The sequence below is a fragment of the Gopherus flavomarginatus genome, chromosome 13, assembly GCF_025201925.1.
Source record: "Gopherus flavomarginatus isolate rGopFla2 chromosome 13, rGopFla2.mat.asm, whole genome shotgun sequence".
Lineage (NCBI taxonomy): Eukaryota > Metazoa > Chordata > Testudines > Testudinidae > Gopherus > Gopherus flavomarginatus.
Window position 1 is genome coordinate 2,435,420 of NC_066629.1, and position 21,295 is coordinate 2,456,714.

At 62.4% G+C, this 21,295-nt stretch overlaps 1 pseudogene; it reads right to left on the reverse strand.

The window, feature by feature from the left end:
- Window positions 1–583: 583 nt before the first annotated feature.
- Window positions 584–21,295, reverse strand: part of LOC127033525 (tenascin-X-like) — a 28,843-nt pseudogene continuing 8,131 nt past the window's right edge.

Sequence of the window (21,295 nt, forward strand, 5' to 3'; positions counted from 1 at the left end):
TGTTTTTTTATATATAAACTATATCGCTCAACAGATTCTGTACAGCCCCCTGCAAACCCCCTTAACTCTGCCCTCCCCGGATTTCCCGGCAAACCTCCTTAACTCTGCCCCACAACGTCCTTGCCCATCCAGGCTGTTTCAGTCAGAATAAAGGTGCTTTGGGCCCATCCGTCTCTGTCGCTCCACTGGGAGTGGGGTCACCGCTTGCTCCCCTGCCTCCCCACGGGCCCTCTGCTCATGGAGGGGACAGGGGAGCCCCAGAGGAGCTGGGGGTCAGGATTCCTGGGTTCCATCTGCCCCCCGCCCCAGCTGGATGGGGGTGCTCCCTTCAGCCTGGGCCTGCTGCACTGTGGGGAGCAGGGACCCCGCAGGGGTGTGTGGGAGGGGCTAAGTATCAGAGGGGTAGCCGTGTTAGTCTGGATCTGTAAAAGCAGCAAATAATCCTGTGGCACCTTAGAGACTAACAGACGTTTTGGAGCAGGAGCTTTCGTGGGTGAATCCCCACTTCGTTGGATGCATGCGAGGGGCTAGGTGAGTATGGAGGGAATTAAGCATTGGGGGGGCTCTGTGGGGAAAGGGGTCTCTAGGGGGGAGGGGTGAGTGGAAGAGCCCAGTGGGGGGGGGGCTCCTCGTGACGCCATGGCTCTCCCTGGTGGCACCCTGCAGTGCTGTGCTCTCGCTGGCTCACTCGCTCTCCCTCGGGTCCACCTGTCCGTCCATTCGCCTCTGCCACCCCCCGCAGCCACAGCTTCATCTCGGTGAATGGGATGGAGAACTCGAAGCCTTTCCAGTTAAACCAGTTCACGCCCGGGGGGGGGCAGGAAAGGGGGGTGAGAGACCCCCCCTAGCATGCCCGCCCCAGTAACTTCTGTAATAGTGCTAAGTGCAATCCGTGACTCAGTTTCCCCACTGGCTTGGACTTGCTGGATAGGAAGCAGTTAATTTCCTCCCTGGGGATTGGCCAACCCAGGAGTCCTGGCTTTCAGTCCCCACCAGCCCCCTTGCCCCCCGCTGAGCCGGGCGAGAACCCAGGTGTCCTTCCCCCCACCGAGCTGAGAGAGAACCCAGGCGTCCCGCCAGGAGAGAACCCAGGGGTCCTGACCCCCCAGCTGGGCGAGAACCCAGGCGTCCCCTCCCGGAGAGAACCCAGGCGTCCCACGCCCCCTGAGCCGGGCGAAAACCCAGGCATCCTGCCAGGAGAGAACCCAGGGGTCCTGACCCCCCCAGCTGGGCGAGAACCCAGGCGTTCCCTGCCAGAGAGAACCCAGGCGTCCCGCCCCCCCCCCGCCCCAGCCGGGAAAGAAGCCAGACGTCCCCTCCCGGAGAGAACCCAGGCGTCCCACCCCTCCCCCCCCGAGCCGGGTGAGAACCCAGGCGTCCCCTGCCGGAGAGAACCCAGGCTTTCCGCTCCCGCCCCCCCCCCCCCCGCCAGAGCCGGGAGAGAAGCCAGGCGTCAGGGCGGCCATACCTGGTGGTCCCAGTGGCTGCCGTGGAGCCCGTTGATGTTGGCATAGTGGCAGTTGTGGTACCACCAGGCCCCGCGGTAGGACACCGTGCAGCGGATCAGCAGCCGGTTCGGGTTCGGGTCCCGGGTCGAGAAGACGCTGCCCGAGTGGTAGCTCAGCGCATCGCCTGGGCGGCAGGGAGTGACGGGGGGCTGGGGGGACAGCACCCCTCCCCCAACCACCGCCAGGACACAGACCCCCCAGGACACAAACACCCCACCCACTGTCCCTCCAGACCCCAGCCATCCCTCCCTTTGCCCCCCCACTCTGTTCTCCCCGTTTGCTCGCCGTGCTGCGGTAGCTGCCCAGATGCAGGCGATAATGCTCGCTGGGGGGGTCCACTCGGAACCGCTGGTACTGGGCGAACGCAGCCTCGGTGCCGGCCCGGAGATCCACCCGCAGCTCCTACTCCCCCCCACCGTCAGCTCGTGCAGGGCGTCGTTACCTGGGGGCAGGACACCTGGGTTCTCTCCATGCTCTGCCAGGGGCAGCCCAGCTCTGGGAGGGGAGTGGGATCTGGTGGGTTAGAGCAGGGGGAACTGGGAGCCAGGACGCCTGGGTTCTCTCCCGGGCTCGGCAGGGGGAGGGCTCTGGGGATGGCAGGGCTGCCCAGGACTCCTGGGTTCTCACTCACCCAGCCAGAACTCCTGGGACTGGTTCCCAAAGCCCTGGGCATAGTCCTGCCAGTCACGCCAGAAATCCCTCTCGCCGTTCATGCGACGCTGGAACACCTGGGGGAGTCAGGGGGATCAGAGACAGACCTCGGCCCTGCTGCCCCCCACCCCCGCACTCATCAGCCAGCCACCCCTGTCGGGCTTCATGTCACAGTACACCTGCAGGGGGCACTGCCTGTTGCCCCCTAGTTAGATGGTCACCTCGCGGGAGGGGCCCGGCCTGTTCAGCTGCTCCTCCGCGCAGTCCCGGGGGAAGGGGGTAGCTCAGCCAGACTGCCAAGAGAGGAGAGCATGGAACCCAGGAGTCTGGGATCCTGGCTCCACCCCCACCAGCCCCCACTCCCCTCCCCGAGCTGGGAGAGAACCCAGGAGTCCTGGCTCCCAGCCCCCCCTGCTCTAACCCACCAGCCCCCACTCCCCTCCCCAAGGTGAGAGAGAACCCAGGAGTCCTGGCTCCCAGCCAGGCTAGAACCCAGACGTCCTGCCAGGGCAGTAGCAACAAAGAACGTGGCCCCCTCCGAACATAGGTCCGGGGTCCCTTACAATGCAGAAACTGGAATGCGGTATTTATTTTATACAATATACAGGGTTCATATTATGTATACGTAGGCCTACAGTGTACATGTATTCCGTATTTATGCAAAGCGCTTCTTTCGAGCCTTGTTCTCCGCAAACTGGTTAATCAATGCATCACAGTCCAGAGATCTGGCAATCTTGTTTTTGATTGAGATAACTACAAGCGCAGAAAGCCTGTCATCTGTCATGGTTGAGCACAGGATATTCTTGATCAGTTTCATCCTGCTGAAGCTCCTTTCAGCACCAGCGACAGTAACTGGTGTGGTCAGAAGAATTCTGATGCAAATACAAAGATTCGGATATATCTCTGAAGGCTGTTCTTGTATATGTACGTTAAAAAAATTGTTTGCCGTGACAAGTCCTCTCTCTTTCTCGATGACATAAATAAAACTATTAAATTCCATTATGAGTTCGTTGGCATCAATGTCTCCCATTTTTCTTTCAAAAGTTTTGCTGTGATTCTCCAAACAGATGTCCCATGATGTAGCGGTATGTCACCAGTGCCAAATAATTTACAACAAAAACAAAAAATGGCATATTTCTGAACTGAGTACATTAACCATGAACGTCTTATTTTCTCACCATTTGCCATGGTTCGATAGAAATGAGTACTTGTGAACCTCCGTCTTTCCTCGTTAAATGGAAATTCGTAACTTTCATTCTGCTGCGGTGGGCCACGTGCAACAATGTCACACACTTGCCTGTCCGATATTACAGACGGCCAATCTCCTGGATCACCAGTCATTGGTTCAGATTCAGATACTTCTTTCCCGGCAGCAGCTGGAATATCTGTCACAGTTTGTTTGGTAGAACAACTGGCTTCACCTTCGACCTCACTTGAAGCACTTCTGGATACTTCTGGATACGACTCGTCACTGCTAGCGCTGTCCGTTTCATGTGCCTGTACCTGTACGTTGGATTGCAGCGCAAAATACGTTGACAACTTTGGAATTTTCTCAAGTTCCTTCTCGGCATCTTTTGCTGCCTTTCGTTTACTAGCTCCGCTCTTATACATTCTCTTAGACATCACAAAGCACGCTTCTGTGTTGGAAACGATAAAAAACTAAACTAAATTAATAACATTTATCCGCCGACTGCCATTATGAACGCAAATACACATTCTTTGAATGTGTCCATCTAAAATTCGAAACTGACTGACAGACAACTGACGTAGCCAATAGCATTATGATGTATCATAAAGACTTCACGGTTTTGTCAGTAAAACCGACATGGATTGTGCAATAGCGTCAATAAATGTCACTTACCTAGTTATACCTTACATTTTTTTTTGCCACTTTTAGGGGCCCCCTTCCTTGCGGGGCCCCCTCCGGTCGGAGGGTACAGAGGGCACTTGCTACACCTCTGCGTCCTGTGACTCACCCGTGTTGAAGGAGGTGGTGATGGGGGTGCTGGGGCGGCCCCCTTGGATCGCCTGCACCTGGAGCTGGTAGCGGCTGGACGGGGTCAGGTTGCTCAGCTAGTGGGAGGCGGCGTCGGTGCCCAGGGGTATCTCCCGAGGGGAGAGGGAGTGAGTTGGGAGCGGGGGTGATCGGCCACAGGGAGTGGGAGGGAGCAGCGATGGGTCTGGGGGGGACTCCTGGCTCCACAGACGGGGATGTGGGGGAAGCTGGGGGGAGGGCAGAAAGTGGGGAGAGGCATTGGGGGGGTGGTAGGAGGTGCTGGGGGACTCAGCATGTTGGGGGGGGTTGTAGGAGGGGCTGGGGGAGGGACTGGGGGTGTCCCCGGTACCTGCGTTTGGCTGGAGAGCATCTCGTAGCTCAGCAGGTAGCCAGCAGGGCGGGGATGTGTGGGGGAGCTCCAGCAGAGCTGGGCGCTGCCGGGGGTCACCTCGGTGGCTCGCAGGTCCTGGGGGGCATCCAGCCCTGTGGGAGGGGATAGTGAAACAGGGGCCCCTCCCTCTGCTGCCCCCACTACTTCTCCTCTCTCCCCACTGCTTCCCCCACCCTCCCCCTGCCGCCCCCACTCCTTCCCCCTCCAACCTCCCCACTGCTTCCCCCAGCCTCCCCCGCCGCCCCCACTCCTTCCTCCCCCCCACTGCTTCCCCCATCCCTCCCCCTGCTGCCTCCACTCCTTCCACCCCCCAACTGCTTTCCCCACCCTTCTCCTCCCTCCCCCTTCTGTCCCACTCCTCCCCCTTTTGCCCCCATTCCTTCCTCCCCCCCACTGCTTCCCGGCCCCCTCCCAGCCCCCCCCCCCCCCGTAGCGGTGGTGAAGGTGGCGCTGGCGGGGGAGCTGCGGTTGCCCCCGTCACCTCATGGACGCTGAGCAGATACTCAGTGTCCAGCCGCAGCCAGGGGGTGCTCGGCCCAGTCCCCGGGGAGCTGCAGCATCACCGAGGGGCCTGGGGGGAGAGCTGGGGGGAGGGGGGAGATGAGCTTGTGGGGGAGCCGGGGGGAGGCCAAAGGAGCCGGACACAGGCGCCAGGGATGGAGCCACGTGCCAGGGGAGGAGGGTGCCACCCTGCCCTGCCCTGCCCCCGCGCTTCCCCTAGGGGGGCCCGTAGCTCGGGGGGGGGGGGCCCGGGGCGGGCGCCAGCGCAGCAGGGCTGAGGTGTCAGTGACGTTGAGGGTGCTCAGGTCCGAGGGGCCATCAGGGACTGTGGAGAGAGCGCGCAGCGTCAGGGAGAGCAGCCCCCTGAGGGGACCCAGGTGTCCGGCCGACGGGGGGGGGGGGGAATCCAGGCATCCAGAGGGGTGATGTGATGGAGTAGGGGCTGTCTGTGTGGGGGATGGGAGAGCCGGGGATGTCTTTAGGGGAGGGACAGGATCTTTAAGCCTGTAATCTGAGCCAGGTAGGGGGGAGGGGGTTAGCACCTTGGCCTGGGAAGCTGGACAAAGGAATCGGCTGGCTGGAGGAGGGGCTGTTCAGTTTCGGTTTTGGGCGGCGTGGGGGGAATTCAGGGGATCCTATGCTGGACCCAAGCACCCTGAAACTCCAGAAGGACTCGACTGAGGGGTACTGACTGTGCCTACAAGCTCTGCTGTAACCTGTATTCCTGTTGTCCAATAAACCTTCTGTTCTACCGGCTGACTGAGAGTAACTGAGTCCCAGGAAGTGTAGTGCAGGACCGGACTCCCCCACACTGCATGACAACTGGTGGCAGCATGGGATATACTGCACCCCATGGACGGCGCTTCCTGCAGTAAATGACTGGGGAGCAGTAAAACGAAGGGGTGATTGTAGGGGTGATTAACCCCGGGGAGTGTGTGACCAGTGAGAACTTTGCAGTAACAGGGTCCCCCAGGGGATCACAGCGAGCGGTCCCAGGGGCGGAGCAGTCTGCAGCTCCACCCTGGCAGAGAGGTGGTGACCTCAAGAAGGGCTGGTGCACTAGGGGGTCCCCCTGGAAACCATGGGGAGTGGCGAGCACCCCGGCCTGCGAGTGGCCAGCAGGAAGATGTATGCCCAGCGGCGTGAGTGTGACCTGCTGGAGCTGTGCAAGCAGAGGGGACTGCGCAGTAGGAGACTCACCAAGGACCAGCTGATTGCCCAGCTGGAGGAGGGAGGTCGCTTGAATGAATGGAGCCCTGTCTCTGAGGGAAGCAGCCGGGCAGATGCAGAGCAGGCACCTGTGTCTGTCCCCGCTGGGAGTGGTCAGCCGGTGGCTGAGGGCTTCCCGAGACCCCCTCTTCTTATGCCTAGGGGAAGGGCGGGGAGGAGCCCAGTGAATACCGAGGGCACCGTGACCCCCCCGGCCAGCAGGGGATCCTCCCAGCGAAGCTCACCTCCCAGCAGGAGATCCTCCCGGTGACGCTCGGCATTCGTGGAGCGGATGCGGCTGGAATATGATAGGGAGCTGAGAGGGGAAGAGCTTGAGTTATGGAGGCAAGAACTGAAGGAGAAGTAGAACCAGCGTAAACATGAGGAGAACCAGCGCCAGCGTGAGAACCAATGCCAGAGTGAGCTGGAGGAGAAGGAGAAACAGCGTAAACATGAGCTGGACCTGGCCCAGCTGGCGAGCAGTGGGGCCCTGGCTGCAGTGAGTGAGGGGGGACCCAAGCCTACAAAGAGCTTTGATAAGTGCTTGCTGGCCTGGTGTAAGGAGGGGGAGGACATAGACACCTTCCTGACGGCCTTTGAGAATGCCTGTGAGCTGCACAGCATTGACCCTGCAGACAGGATCTCATTTCTCACCCCCTTACTGGACTCCACAGCCGTGGAGGTGTACAGCCGACTGAAAGGGGCGGAGGCAGGGGACTACGAACTGTTCAAACAGGCCCTGCTCTGCGAGTTTGGGCTGACTCCTGAGATGTACCAGAAAAGGTTCCGGAGTCAGCGTAAAACTCGTGAGGTCACATACCCACAACTGGCCAACCGGGCACAGGGGTATGCCCGCAAGTGGACAGCTGGGTCCCAAACTAAAGAGAACCTGCTTGACCTATTCATACTGGAGCACCTGTACTAGCAGTGCCCGTCCGACCTGAGGCTGTGGTTGATGGACCAGAAGCTGGAGAATCTACAGCACGCAGGCCAGCTGGCCAACCAATTTGTGGACAGTCAGGCAGAGGATAATAGGGAGGAGTCTCGAAGGAGCAGGCCTGCCTCAACGCAGAGAGAGAGTCACCATGGGACCTCCCAGCAGGGGCCTATGGAGAACCCCCACCAAAGGGGAACCTCCAGCATCAGGTCCATCCGACCCACTCGAGGAAACCCACAAGACGTGGGCTGCTATCACTGTGGCCAATGAGGCCACATACGGGCCCAATGCCCCAATCTCAGGGACAGACCGAGCAGACCCAACCCGCAGAGGGTTGACTGGGTAAAGACCCAGTCGGATGAGGGGCAACGTTCCCAGGAAAGGGGGGCTGGCAGCGTACAACCTGTGAAAGGGGGGAGGAGGTCCCCAGGTCAGCTCCTCTGGGGGGCTGGATGCTCCATGCTCCGGGTTTTTGGTTTACAGGGTGGGCGCAGGGCTGCCCCTCCAGAAAGAGTGCCTTGTTTCCCTGGAGGTAGATGGGAGGAAGGTCACTGGATACTGGGACATGGGCGCAGAGGTGATGCTCGCCCTGCCAGAGGTGGTGGCCTCAGATCGGATGGTGCCCGACACCTACCTGACCCTGATGGGTGTGGGCGGGACCCCATTCAAGGTGCCTGTGGCAAGGGTACACCTGAAGTGGGGGGCCAAGGAGAGCCCCAAGGACATGGGGGTACACCCACATTTGCCCACGGATGTGTTAATGGGAGGGGACCTCGAGGACTGGCCAAGTAACGCCCAGAGTGCCCTGATTGTGAATCGCAGTCAGAGTCAGCAAAGGGCACTGCGCCCCGACAATGGGGAAGGGACTCTGCCCGAGGTGCAGGACCCTAACCTGGTGTGGGGGAAACGCCCAGGGACACGGCTCAGAGAGGCTGTGGCCTCAGACCCAGCCAGCGAGAGAGAGCAGGTCTCCATCCCTGTTCCAGCTGCTGAGTTCCAGGCCGAGTTGCAGAAAGATCCCTCCTTGCGGAAGCCCAGGGACCAGGCTAACCTCAGTGCGGTACAGACCATGAGAGGTTGCAAGGAGAGGTTCCTGTGGGAGAAGGGGTTCCTGTACCGAGAATGGGCTCCCCCAGGGGAAGTAGAGTCATGGGGGATCAGGAGGCAGCTGGTGGTTCCCCAGAAGTTTCGCCACAAGCTGCTGTACCTGGCCCATGACATTCCTCTCGCAGGGCACCAGGGAATCCAGCGCATGAGGCAGAGGCTGCTACAGAACTTTTACTGGCCTGGGATCTTTACCCATGTCCGACAGTAATGCCAATCCTGTGACCCCTGCCAGAGGGTGGGGAAGGCCCGGGACAAGGGGAAAGCAGCTTTGAGGCCTTTACCCATCATAGAGGAACATTTCCAGAAGTGGCCATGGACATAGTGGGACCTCTCAGCAAGACGACCCAGTTGGGGAAGAAATACATCCTGGTGGTGGTAGATTTTGCCACTCGCTACCCCGAGGCGGTGGCCTTGTCCTCTATCGAAGCGGACACCGTGGCAGATGCACTGCTGACAATTTTCAGCTGGGTGGGGTTCCCCAAGGAAGTCTTAACGGACCAGAGGTCCAACTTCATGTCGGTCCTGCTCCGGTGCTTGTGGGAAAAATGTGGAGTCCAGCATAACTGGGCCTCAGCGTATCACCCCCAGTCCAATGGGCTGGTGGAAAGGTTCAACGGGACGCTGAAGATGATGCTAAAAACATTTATGAACCAGCACCCGCAGGACTGGGACAAGTACTTACCACACCTGCTGTTCACGTACAGGGAGGTACCCCAGGAATCTACCAGGTTTTCGCCTTTTGAACTGTTGTATGGAAGGCGGGTAAGGGGGCCCCTGGACCTGATGAGGGACAAATGGGAGGAGAAGGCCAATCCTGAGGGAGAGTCGGTGGTGGAGTATGTCCTGACCTTCCAGGAAAGACTGGTCGAGCTCATGGCCCTGGCCAGGGAGAATCTGGCCCAAGCCCAGAGGAAGCAGAAGGTCTGGTATGACCACACAGCGCAGGCCTGCACCTTCGCCACCGGGGATCAGGTGATGGTTCTCATCCCCGTGAGGAAAAACAAACTCCAGGCTGCCTGGGAAGGGCCTTTCAAGGTTATCAAGCAACTAAATGAGGTAAACAATGTGGTGGAGCTGTCGAACCGGGCACATCACCGTTGGGTGTACCATGTGAACATGATGAAGCCATACTATGACAGGGGGAATGTGGTGTTGGCCATGTGTGGACATTGGGAGGAGCAGGGAGATGACCCCTTAGTGGATCTATTCCCTGGGACAAAAGCTGGTTCCCCCCTGGAGGCGATTCTCCTCTCTGATCAGCTGACCCTGGCCCAGCACACTGAGATCAGAGGGGTGCTGCATCTATACCGACAGCTGTTTTCCAACCAGTCTGGATGCATTAATTTGACTGTCCACCGGGTGGAGACTGAGTCACATCCTCCTATAAGATGCCCCCTTTTTTGGGTCACTGGGAAAACTGCCCAGGACCTAGAAAGAGAGGTCAGAGACATGCTGGCTTTGGGGGTGATCCAGCCATCTTCCAGCCCTTGGGCCTCGCCAGTGGTGCTGATCCCCAAGAAGGACGGGTCGATCCGGTTCTGTGTGGACTATCAAAAGCTCAGTGCCATCACCGTATCTGATGCCTACCCCATGCCCAGGCCTGACAAGCTCCTAGACAAGCTGGGAGGCGCTCGGTACCTCACCACCATGGATGTTACAAAGGGCTACTGGTAGGTGCCGCTGGACGCACATGCCAGGCTGAAATCAGCCTTTATCACCCCTCTGGGGCTCTACGAGTGTCTAACCCTGCCCTTCGGCCTCAAGGGAGCACCATCCACCCTCCAGCGCCTGGTGGATCAGCTACTGCGGGAGATGGAGAGTTTTGCTGTGGCTTATATTGACAACATCTGTGGCTTTAGCCGGACCTGGGAGGACCACATGTCCCCGGTTAAACAAGTGCTGAACCGACTCCGGGAGGCTGGGTTAACCGTAAAGGCTGAGAAGTGCAAGGTGGGGATGGCTGAAGAATCTTACCTGGGCCATCAGGTGGGGAGCGGCTGTCTAAAGCCGGAACCAGCCAAGTTGGAGGTGATCAGAGACTGGCCCACTCCCCAAACCAAATAGAAGGTCCAGGCCTTTATTGGGATGGCGGAGTACTATCTAAGGTTCGTGCCCCACTTTAGCGCCATAGCCACCCCCATCACTGAGCTGTGCAAGAAGGGGAAGCCAGACAAGGTGGTCTGGACCGAGCAGTGCCACCAGGCTCTCCGGGCGCTGAAGGAGGCTCTGGTTAGTGGCCCAGTTCTGGCAAACCCAGATTTTGACAAGCCCTTTATGGTGTTCACCGACGCCTCAGACACGGGACTAGGGGCGGTGTTAATGCAGGAGGATGAAAAGGGGGAGAGACACCCCATCGTGTACCTGAGCAAGAAGTTGCTACCCCGGGAGCAGAACTACGCGGCCATTGAGAAGGAATGCCTGGCCATGGTGTGGGCCCTTAAGAAACTGGAGCCAGATCTCTTTGGGTGACACTTCACCGTGTACACCGACCACTCTCCCCTGACCTGGCTGCACCAGATGAAAGGAGCCAACGCCAAGCTCCTGAGGTGGAGCCTTCTCCTGCAGGATTATGACATGGACGTGGTCCATGTGAAGGGAAGTGCCAAACTGATGGCAGATGCGTTGTCCCAGAGAGGGGGCCCTGAACTTCCCCAGGTCACTGGGCAGAGTGACCCCGCTCAGTTCAGTCTCGGAGGGGGGAGAGATGTGATGGAGTAAGGGCTGTCTGTGTGGGGGAGGGGAGAGCCGGGGATGTCTTTAGGTGAGGGACAGGATCTTTAAGCCTGTAACCTGAGCCAGGTAGTGGGGAGGGGGTTAGCACCTTAGCCCGGGAAGCTGGACAAAGGAATCGGCTGGTTGGAGGAGGGGCAGTTCAGTTTCGGTTTTGGGCTGGGTGAGGGGAATTCAGGGGATCCTATGCTGGACCCAAGCACCCTGAAACTCCAGAAGGACTCGACTGAGGGGTCCTGACTGTGCCTACAAGCTCTGCTGTAACCTGCATTCCTGTTGTCCAATAAACCTTTTGTTTTACTGGCTGGCTGAGAGTCACTGTGGGTCCCAGGAAGAGGCGTGCAGGGCCGGACTCCCGCACACTCCGTGACAGGTGGCAAGGGGGCAGGACCCAGAGGTCCAGGTGGCAGGGTGTGGCACTTGCCCTGCATGGGAAGGTAGGGGACCCAGGGCAGGGGAAAGCATCTGGCGCTGGCCCTGGGGCAGGGGAAGGGACCCAGGCAACCGGCGCTGACCCCGGGGCAGGGGAAGGGACCCAGGTGTCTGGTGCTGGCCCCAGGGGACCCAGGCGTCCAGCCCTTACCCGTGGTGACGTAGCCCGCCAGCGGCTCGCTCTCCTCGAAGCCCCATACGGCCATGACGCTGGCCCCAGGGATCAGCCCCTCGAGCGTCGTCTGCAGCCAGTAGGGGGCGCTGTTCTGTATTCAGTTCCGGGGGCGCTCCGGGGGCTGCAGGGGGCATTTCAGGTGCTCAGTGGGAGGCGCTATGGGGGGGTCACAGTGCTGCAGGGGCCAGCAGTGGGGGGGTGGCAGGGGTGGAGGCAGTGGTGGGGGGCATTGGGTTGGGGCACTGCAAGGGGCCAGCGAGTGGCGCTGTGGGGAGTCAGTTTGGGGTGTTGTGGGGAGCAGCAGGGGGCACTGTGGGGGGGTTGGTTCGGGGCACTGTGGGGCAGAAGGGGGCACTGTGGGGGCCATCAAGGGATGCTGTGGGGGGGTTGGTGTGAGGGGCCAGCGAGGGGCATTGTGAGATTCAGTTTAGGGCTCTGTGGATAGCAGCAGGGGGCGCTGTGGGAGGTTAGATGGGGGCAGCAGCAGGGGGCGCTGTGGGGAGTCAGTTTGGGGCGCTGTGGGGAGTCAGTTTGGTGCGCTGTGGGAGGTCGGATGGGGGCAGCAGCAGGGGGCGCTGTGGGGAGTCCGTTTCGGGTGCTGTGGGGGGGCAGCAGGGGCTGCTGTGGGAGGTCGGATGGGGGCAGCAGGGGGCGCTGTAGGAGGTCAGATGGGGGCAGTAGCAGGGGGTGTGGTGGAGTCAGTTTGGGCTGCTGTGGCGGGCAGCAGGGGGCGCTGTGGGAAGTCAGATGAGGGCAGTGGCGGAGGGCGCTGTGGGAAGTCGGATGGGGGCAGCAGCAGGGAGTGCTGTGGAGCACTTACCCACATGGTGCAGTTGGAAGGACACCTTGTAGCAGTCGACGTGGGTGGACGAGGCCCCCCAGGTCACTCCCACCGAGGTCGCTCGGACATCACTGAAGCGCAGGTCCTGGGGGCTCTCCAGCTCTGGGGAGACATGGGAGTCAGGGGGCTCCATGGGTCCTCAGGTGGAGCCAGCTGGGGGCCCCTTCCCAGCGTGGCCACTGGGGGGCAGCATCAGCCTGCAAAGCCCCATCCCCCCCCTCAGCCGCCAGGGCCCTCCCCATCATCGCCCAGCTTTTATCCCAGTGCGCGCCCATCCAGCCGCCTGTTCCTTCCATCCCCCCTTCCCTCCCTCTTTCTGTCCATCCATCCATCCCTCCCTCCCTCCATCCCCCTTTCCATCCATCCCTCCCTCCCCACTTCATTCCTCCCTCCTTCTGTCCATCCCTCCCTCCATCCCCCCTTCCATCCCTCCTTTTCATCCTTCCCTCCATCCCCCCTTCCATCCCTCCTTCTTTTCATCCCTCCCTCCATCCCCCCTTTCATCCCTCCCTCCCTCCCCACTTCATTCCTCCCTCCTTCTGTCCATTCCTCCTTCCATCCTCCCTTCCATCCCTCCATCCATCCCTCCTTCTGTTCATCCCTCCCTCCATCTCCCCTTTCATCCGTCCTTCCCTCCCCACTTCATTCCTCCCTCCTTCCGTTCATCCATCCATCCCTCCCTCCATCCTCCCTTCCATCCGTCCCTCCTTTCCCTCTTTGTCCATCCCTTCCTCCATCTCCCCTTCCATTCCTCCATCCTTCTGTCCATCCCCCCTTCCATCCATCCCTCTCTCCCCTCCCCATTCCTCCCTCCATCCCCCTTCCATCCCTCCATCCATCCCTCCTTCTGTCCATCCCCACTTCCATCCCTCCTTCTGTTCATCCCTCCCTCCATCCCCCTTTCATGCGTCCCTCCCTCCCCACTTGATTCCTCCCTCCTTCTGTCCATCCCTCCTTCCATCCCCCCTTCCATCCCTCCATCCGTCCCTCCTTCTGTTCATCCCTCCCTCCATCTCCCCTTTCATCCGTCCTTCCCTCCCCACTTCATTCCTCCTTCCTTCCGTCCATCCATCCGTCCCTCCCTCCATCCTCCCTTCCATCCGTCCCTCCCTCCCCTCTTTGTCCATCCCTCCTTCCATCCCCGCTTCCATCCCTCCATCCATCCCTCCTTCTGTTCATCCCTCCTTCCATCTCCCCTTTCATCCGTCCCTCCCTCCTCACTTCATTCCTCCCTCCTTCCGTCCATCCATCAGTCCCTCCTCCATCCTCCCTTCTATCCGTCCCTCCCTCCCTTCTTTGTCCATCCCTCCCTCCCTCCCCCATTCCATCCCTCCATCCATCCGTCCTTCTGTCCATCCCCCTTCCATCCATCCCTCCCTCCCCTCCTCATTCCTCCCTCCATCCCCCTTCCATCCCTCCATCTGTCCCTCCTTCTGTCCATCCCTCCATCCCCCTTCCATCCCTCCCTCCATCTGCCCTTAAATCTGTCCCTCCCTCCCCACTGCATTCCATCCTCCTTCTGTCCATCCATCCATCCCTCCCTCCATCCCCCCTTCCATCAGTCCCTCCCTCCCCACTTCCTTCCCTCCCTCCCTCCCTCCTTCTGTCCCTCCCTCCCTCCATCCTTCTGTCCATCCGTATCTCCATCTATCCTGTCCCACCACCACTCCCCATGGCTCTAGCCTCCTGGGTAGGGAGAGGCCTTTGGCCCACCCAGCTGCCCAATTCCCGCCCCCAGCCCTTCTCACCAGGGATGGGGCACGGGGCAGCAGGGAGCGCTGGGCTGCAGGGATGAGGGGCAGCAAGGGGCACTCGGCTGCAGGGACACGCTGGGGGCATCAGGAGGCGCTGGGATGAGGAGACAGGTTGGGGGCTGCAGGGGACGCGGGGTTGAGGGGGCAGCAGGGGGCGCTGGGACGAGGGGCAGCAGGGAGCACTGGGCTGCAGGGACGAAGGGCAGCAGGGGGCATTGGGATGAGAGGAGAGGCTGGGGGCTGCAGGGGACGCTGGGCAGCAGGGACAGGCTTGGGTCAGCAGGGGACGCTGGGACAAGGGGCAGCAGGGGGCGCTGGGCTGCGGGTACAGGCTGGAGGCAGCAGGGGGCGCTGGGCTGCGGGGACAGGCTGGAGGCAGCAGGGGGCGCTGGTACAAGGGGCAGCAGGGAGCGCTGGGCTGCGTGGACAGGCTGGGGGCAGCAGGGGGCGCTGGGCTGCAGGGACAGGCTGGGGGCAGCAGGGGGCGCTGGGACGAGAGGCAGCAGCGAGAGCTGGGCTGCAGGGACGAGGGGCAGCAGGGGACACTGGGCTGTGGGGAAAGGCTGAGGGCAATGGGGCGCTGGGACGAGAGGCAGCAGGGGGCGCTGGGCTGCAGGGACGAGGGGCAGCAGGGGACACTCGGCTGCAGGGACAGGCTAGGGGCAACAGGAGGCGCTGGTATGAGATGGCAGCAGGAGGCACTGAGACAAGGGGCAGCAGGAGGCACTGGGCTGTGGGGACGAGGGGACAGCAGGGGAGCTGGGATGAGGAGACAGGCTGGGGGCTGCAGGGGACGCTGGGATGAGGGGGCAGCAGGGGGGCTGGGATGAGGAGACAGGCTAGGGGTTGCAGGGGACGCTGGGATGAGGGGTTGAGGGGGCAGCAGGGGGCGCTGGGACGAGGGGCAGCAGGGAGCACTGGGCTGCAGGGGACACTCGGCTGCAGGGACAGGCTGGGGACAACAGGAGGCGCTGGTATGAGATGGCAGCAGGGGGCACTGAGACAAGGGGCAGCAGGGGGCACTGGGCTGCGGGGGCGAGGGGCCAGCAGGGGGGCTGGGATGAGGAGACAGGCTGGGGGCTGCAGGGGACGCTGGGATGAGGTGAGAGGCTGGGGGCTGCAGGGAACGCTGGGCTGCGGGGACAGGCTGGGGGCAGCAGGGGACACTGGGACAAGGGGCAGCAGGGGGCGCTGGGCTGCGGGGACAGGCTGGAGGCAGCAGGGGGCGCTGGGCTGCTGGGACAGGCAGGAGGCAGCAGGGGGTGCTGGGCTGCGTGGACAGGCTGGGGGCAGCAGGGGGCACTGGGACGAGGGGCAACAGGGGGCGCTGGGCTGCAGGGACAGGCTGGGGGAAGCGGAGCACTGGGACGAGGGGTAGCTGAGGGCACTGGGCTGCGGGAACAGGCTGGGGCAGCAGGGGTCACTGGGACGAGGGGCAGCAGGGGGCGCTGGGCTGCGGGGACAGGCTGGGGGCAGCAGGGGGCACTGGGACGAGGGGCAACAGGGGGCGCTGGGCTGCAGGGACAGGCTGGGGGCAGCAGGGGGCACTGGGACGAGGGGCAACAGGGGGTGCTGGGCTGCAGGGACAGGCTGGGGGCAGCAGGGGGCACTGGGACGAGGGGACAGGCGGGGGACAGCAGGAGGCGCTGGGACGAAATGGCAGCAGGGGGTGCTGCGACAAGGGGCAGCAGGGGGCGCTGGGCTGCAGGGACGAGGGGGGCTGGGAGGAGGGGCAGCAGGGGGCGATGGGATGAGGGGTCAGGCTGGGGGCTGCAGGGGACACTGGACTGCAGGGTTGAGGGGGCAGCAGGGGGCGCTGGGACAAGGGACAGCAGGGGACACTGGGCTGCAGGGCCGAGGGGCAGCAGGGGGCACTGGGCTGCAGGGACAGGCTGGGGGCAGCAGGGGGCGCTGGGACGAGGGGCAACAGGGGGTGCTGGGCTGCGTGGACAGGCTGAGGGCAGCAGGGGGCGCTGGGCTGTAGGGACAAGGAGGGGGCAGCAGAGGGTGCTGGGACGAGGGGCAAAAGGGGGCTCTGGGCTGCAGGGACAGGCTGGAGGCAGCAGGGGGCGCTGGGCTGCGGGGACAGGCTGGAGGCAGCAGGGGGCACTGGGACGAGATGGCAGCAAGGGGCGCTGGGATGAGGTGCAGCAGGGGGCGCTGGGCTGCAGGGACAGGCTGAGGGCAGCAGGGGGCGCTGGGCTGCGGGGACAGGCTGGAGGCAGCAGGGGCGCTGGACTGCATGGACAGGCTGGAGGCAGCAGGGGGCTCTGGGCTGCGGGGCCTGGCTGAGGGTAGCAGGGGGCGCTGGGCTGCGTGGACAGGCTGGAGGCAGCAGGGGGTGCTGGGCTGCGGGGACAGGCTGAAGGTAGCAAGGGGCACTGGGACGAGGGGCAGCAGAGGGCTCTGGGCTGGGGGGACAGGCTGGAGGCAGCAGGGGCTCTGGGCTGCGGGGACTGGCTGAGGGTAGCAGGGGGCGCTGGGACGAGGGGGCAGCTGGGCTCTATGCCCCATCCAGCTCAGGGGGGCCGTACCGAGGCTGCTGGTCCGAGCGGCCCCGTGGACATTGGCCGTCTCCTCGCCCTGCCACAGGCTGTACATGGCCAGGCCATATTCGGCACCAGGCCGCAGCCCCTGCAGCACAGCCGTGCGCTGGGCCCCCGGCACTGGCACGTCCTAGGTTGGCCCCTGGCCCTCGGCCCACTACCCAACGAGGAAGGTGTCGAAGTCGCCCTTGGGCGCGTCCCAGCGCAGCTGCAGGGAGGTCGGGGTCACCTCAGAGACGAGCAGCTGCTCCAGCTGGGCAGGTGTCACACTAGAGGCTTCCGGGAAGGCTGCGGGGGCAGGAGGGGGCTCAGGCTCCTGCAAGGGCAGGATGGGGTTAATTGTCCCTGGGGGAGATGGGGCCAGGGCCAGGCAAGAGGAGGTTAATTCTATCCCAACATGCACCTGACTGGGACCCAGGCCCTGACCTGGGGCTCTGGCACAGAGTGGAAAGGGTTAACTGCCGGGTTGGGGGAGGACGGAGGGAGGACAGGAATGGGGAGTCAGGAGCAGGGGGCACGGGGTGAGACCCAGCAGAGAAGAGTCTGTCCCCACAGCTCGTCAGTAGCACAATGGGATCATTAGCCCCGTGTTACAGGTGGGGAGACCGAGGCAAGGGACAGGTATGGGGCTTCTTGCATGGTCACCCGGAAGGTCAGAGGCAGAGCTGGGAGAGAACCCAAGAGTCCTGGCTCCCAGCCCCCCGTGCTCTAACCCACCAGCCCCCACTCTCCTCCCAGAGCTGGGAGAGAACCCAGGAGTCCTGGCTCCCAGCCCTGCCTCCTCTAACCCACCAACCCCCTACTCCCCTCCCAGAGCTGGGAGAGAACCCAGGAGTCTGGCTGCAGAGGGAAGACCTGAGGCAGGGAGGGGGCTGGTAGAATCCAGCCAGGCACCCCAGGGTGTCGAGGGGCCCTGCCCCCTCCCGCCCCCCCCCCACTAACCTGTAATGGCGTCAGTGGAGATAGGGCCAAGGCCCTTGTGGCCGGAGACGCCGTAGAAGTTGAATTTGTACTTGTGGGAGGGGAGCAGGTCAGAGACGACGAGCATGCGGGATCCCCTGTCCACGGGCAGCGCCTGGGGTTTCCCCTCCGTGTCCCGGTACTGCAGGAGGAAGGAGTCGAAGGCCCCGGCCTGGACGGTCCAGGAGAGGTAGATGGAGTCTTTGGTGACCTCGGAGGTCGAGAGCTCCCTCAGCTTGGGCTGTGTGGCCCCTTCCTCCTCCTCCTCCTCCTCAGCCGGCCAGCCTGGGGAGAGGGGAGCAGCTCAGACCCGGCCCGGCCCCCACTTCTCCCGGCCCTGCCCCATTCGGGATCGGGACGAAAGCTGCCGAACGTTGGCAAACGCCCCCAGGCTCTTTGCAGGTGGCCTGGCTGCTGCTGGGACGTGCCAAACCCCATCGGCCCCGGGCCGTGCTGTTGACAGGAAGGTGGATCAGAGCTGATCGTGGCCGGCGGCACGAAGCAGGGAGGGGAATTAGCCAGCCACACAATCCCCACGGGCCAGGCCGGACTCTCCATCCCCAGCTCACATGTTTCCGGAAGAGCTCGCTGTTGGCCGGGGCGAGGGCCAGTGCGACGCAGCTCAGACTGGGGTCCAGGGTCCCTTGGCCAAGCCCGACACTCCTATGAGCCTGGTTCCCAGCCAGCACCTCGAGAGGTGAATTGGCATCTTCCCTATGCAAAGCATGTCCCTCGCACCCTGCCCCGCCCCCCCGCCCACAGGCACAGAGACGCGGAGAAGGGGGCGATTCAATCCCATCATGCACCTGCCGAGGGGGGAAGGCGGGAGGAGAGGGGGAATTTCCCGGCACTGACCTGTGACAGCGTCAGTGGAGATGGGGCCGAGCGCTTGCGGCCGGAAATGCCCTAGAGGTGGAACTTGTATCTGTGGGAGGGGGCCAGGTTGGTGACGGTGACCGTGCGAGATCCCCCTCCATGGGCAGCGCCTGGGGTCTGCCGTCCGCGTCCCGCTACTGGAGGATGAAGGAGTCAAAGGTCCCTTCCTCCATGGTCCTGGGCAGATCGAGGGAGTTGTGGGTGACCTCAGAGACCGAGAGCGGGGGAGGGTTACAGGTGAGGTAACCGCCTGCAGGGCAAACAGAGGCAGCTTCCCCCACTGCGAAGTGATGTGCTCAGGCTCTCTGCAAACTCAGGCAATCTCACCTCTGAGGTCTGGGACAAGCAGCCCCTCTTTGGGGTGGAAATAGGGGAGCAAAGTGACCGATGGAGGCAGGGCTGGCTGCAGGCACCAGCTAAGGAAGCAGGTGCTTGGGGCGGCCAATCCAAAGGGGCGGCCCTCCGACTGTTATTGGGGCAGAACGTGTGGGTCTTCGGTGGTGGGTCCCTCAGTCTCTTTTCTCCTTTGAGCTGCCGCCAAAGTGGGAGAGGGGGTGACGGGCTAGCCGCTGATCTGCCGCCGAAGCATGAAGCAGTGCGATTTAGCTGCCACCAATCGGCCTTTCCTCCGCCCCTCGCCCCCCGCTGCTTGGGGCAGCAGGAAACCTGGAGCTGGCCCCGGATGGAGGCAAGATCCCTTGGCTGTGGCCGCTGCTGGTGTGATTGCACCAAGCAAAGGGATGTGGAGAAGGGCGACCGGGAGCAAAGGAACGTGGAAGGGGCCCTGCGGAGGAGGGGCTGGACAAAGGAGCGGTGGGAAGAGAGGAGAGGTGAAGAAATGTGGAAGAGAAGAAGGGGCCAAGGGACACAAGGAAACACCGAGCAGGGCTGGGAGTGGCAGGGCAGTGGGAAGCCAGGGGCAAAGCAAAGCGCTGGGGAGGGGGCAGGGAAAAGACCTGGCGGGGACCAGAAGGAAGGAGGCGGCTGCTGGCTGGGACCCTTCCCCCAGGCGCAGCCGCTGACCTGTGACGGTGTCAGTGGAGACGGGACCGAGCGCTTGCGGCCGGAGATGCCATAGAGGTGGAACTTGTATCTGCGGGAGGGGGCCAGGTCGGTGACGGTGACCGTGTGGGATCCCCTGTCCACGGGCAGTGCCTGGGGTTTCCCCTCCGCATCCTTGTACTGCAGGAGGAAGGAGTCGAAGGTCCCCTTCGTGGTCCAAGAGAGCAGGATGGAGTCGTGGGTGACATCAGAGGCCGAGAGCTCCCCCAGGCTGGGCTGGGCCGTGGGTTCCTCCTCTGGCGGTCCCACAGCTGGAACAGAGAAAGGGGGGTGAAGGGCGCAGATGGGGTGTTGGGCAGCTCACCTCGTCCTTGGTGGACACATAATTCCTAGCCAGAGGGGATCTGCAGAGAAGATTATTGGGGGATGGGGGTGCAAGGAGCCCCAGGGACGAGCCCCAAGACAATGACGGATCCTGCTGCTGGGAAGGAGAGCTGGGGACAGATAGACGGACGGGGCAGGTCTGCAAAGAGCATCCCACATTCCCGGGTTCCCGCGGCGACCCCGCCTCGGTGTGCAACCGGCACCAACCTCGGTGAGAGCTGAGTTGAGACGGGGGGAAGGAAGAACAAACGAGAGAGAGAGAGAGAGAAGGGGGTGAACCAAAGCCACCAACATCAATGGAAAAATCCCCACTGACCCCAGACACTCCTCCACCCACCCATGTGTGCACCCACCCACCCACCTGTCCACCCATCCCCAACCACTCCTCCCCATCCATGTGTGCACCTACCCATCCATCCACCCACCCCCAACCACTCCTCCACCCACCCCTGTACGCACCCATCCGCCTGTCCATCCAGCCCCAACCACTCCTCCACCCACCCCTGTACGTACCCATCCACCCACCCACCCGTCCATCCATCCCCAACCACTCCTCCACCCACCCCTGTATGCACCCATCCACCCATCCGCCCGTCCATCCATCCCCAACCACTCCTCCACCCACCCCTCTACGCACCCATCCACCCACCCGCCCGTCCATTCATCCCCAGCCACTCCTCCACCCACCCCTGTACGCACCCATCCACCCACCCGCCCGTCCATCCATCCCCAGCCACTCCTCCGCCCACCCCTGTACGTACCCATCCACCCACCCACCCATCCATCCCCAACCACTCCTCCACCCACCCCTGTACGCACCCATCCACCCATCCACCTGTCCATCCATCCCCAGGCACTCCTCCACCCACCCCTGTACGCACCCATCCACCCACCCACCCATCCATCCATCCCCAGCCACTCCTCCACCCACCCCTGTGTGCACCTGTGACGAACTGGGAATGTTCTTAGTGTTCTCTCTGAATACTGTGTTGGTGCCTCGGTGTCCCCTATGCAGTTCTTAATATCTAGGTGGTTGAATAAGAGTGTGTGATTGCTGCAGAGCAAGGGGCCAGTGCACCTAAACGTCTGACACTCTGTCTCCTAGCAACTGATGGCCTGGGCCCCTTCTCTGCAAAGGTGCCAGCTGAAGGTGTTGGAGACAAAGAGATCAGGTGACCTCCTGGCCCAGGAAAGGAGCTGAGCAGAGAGGAGGGGCTGGAGGGGGTTGTTAGTATGGAGCTGTCTGGGGATGAGGAGTGAAGTGTAGATGTGGGAGTCTGGCTCACTGCCCCCCA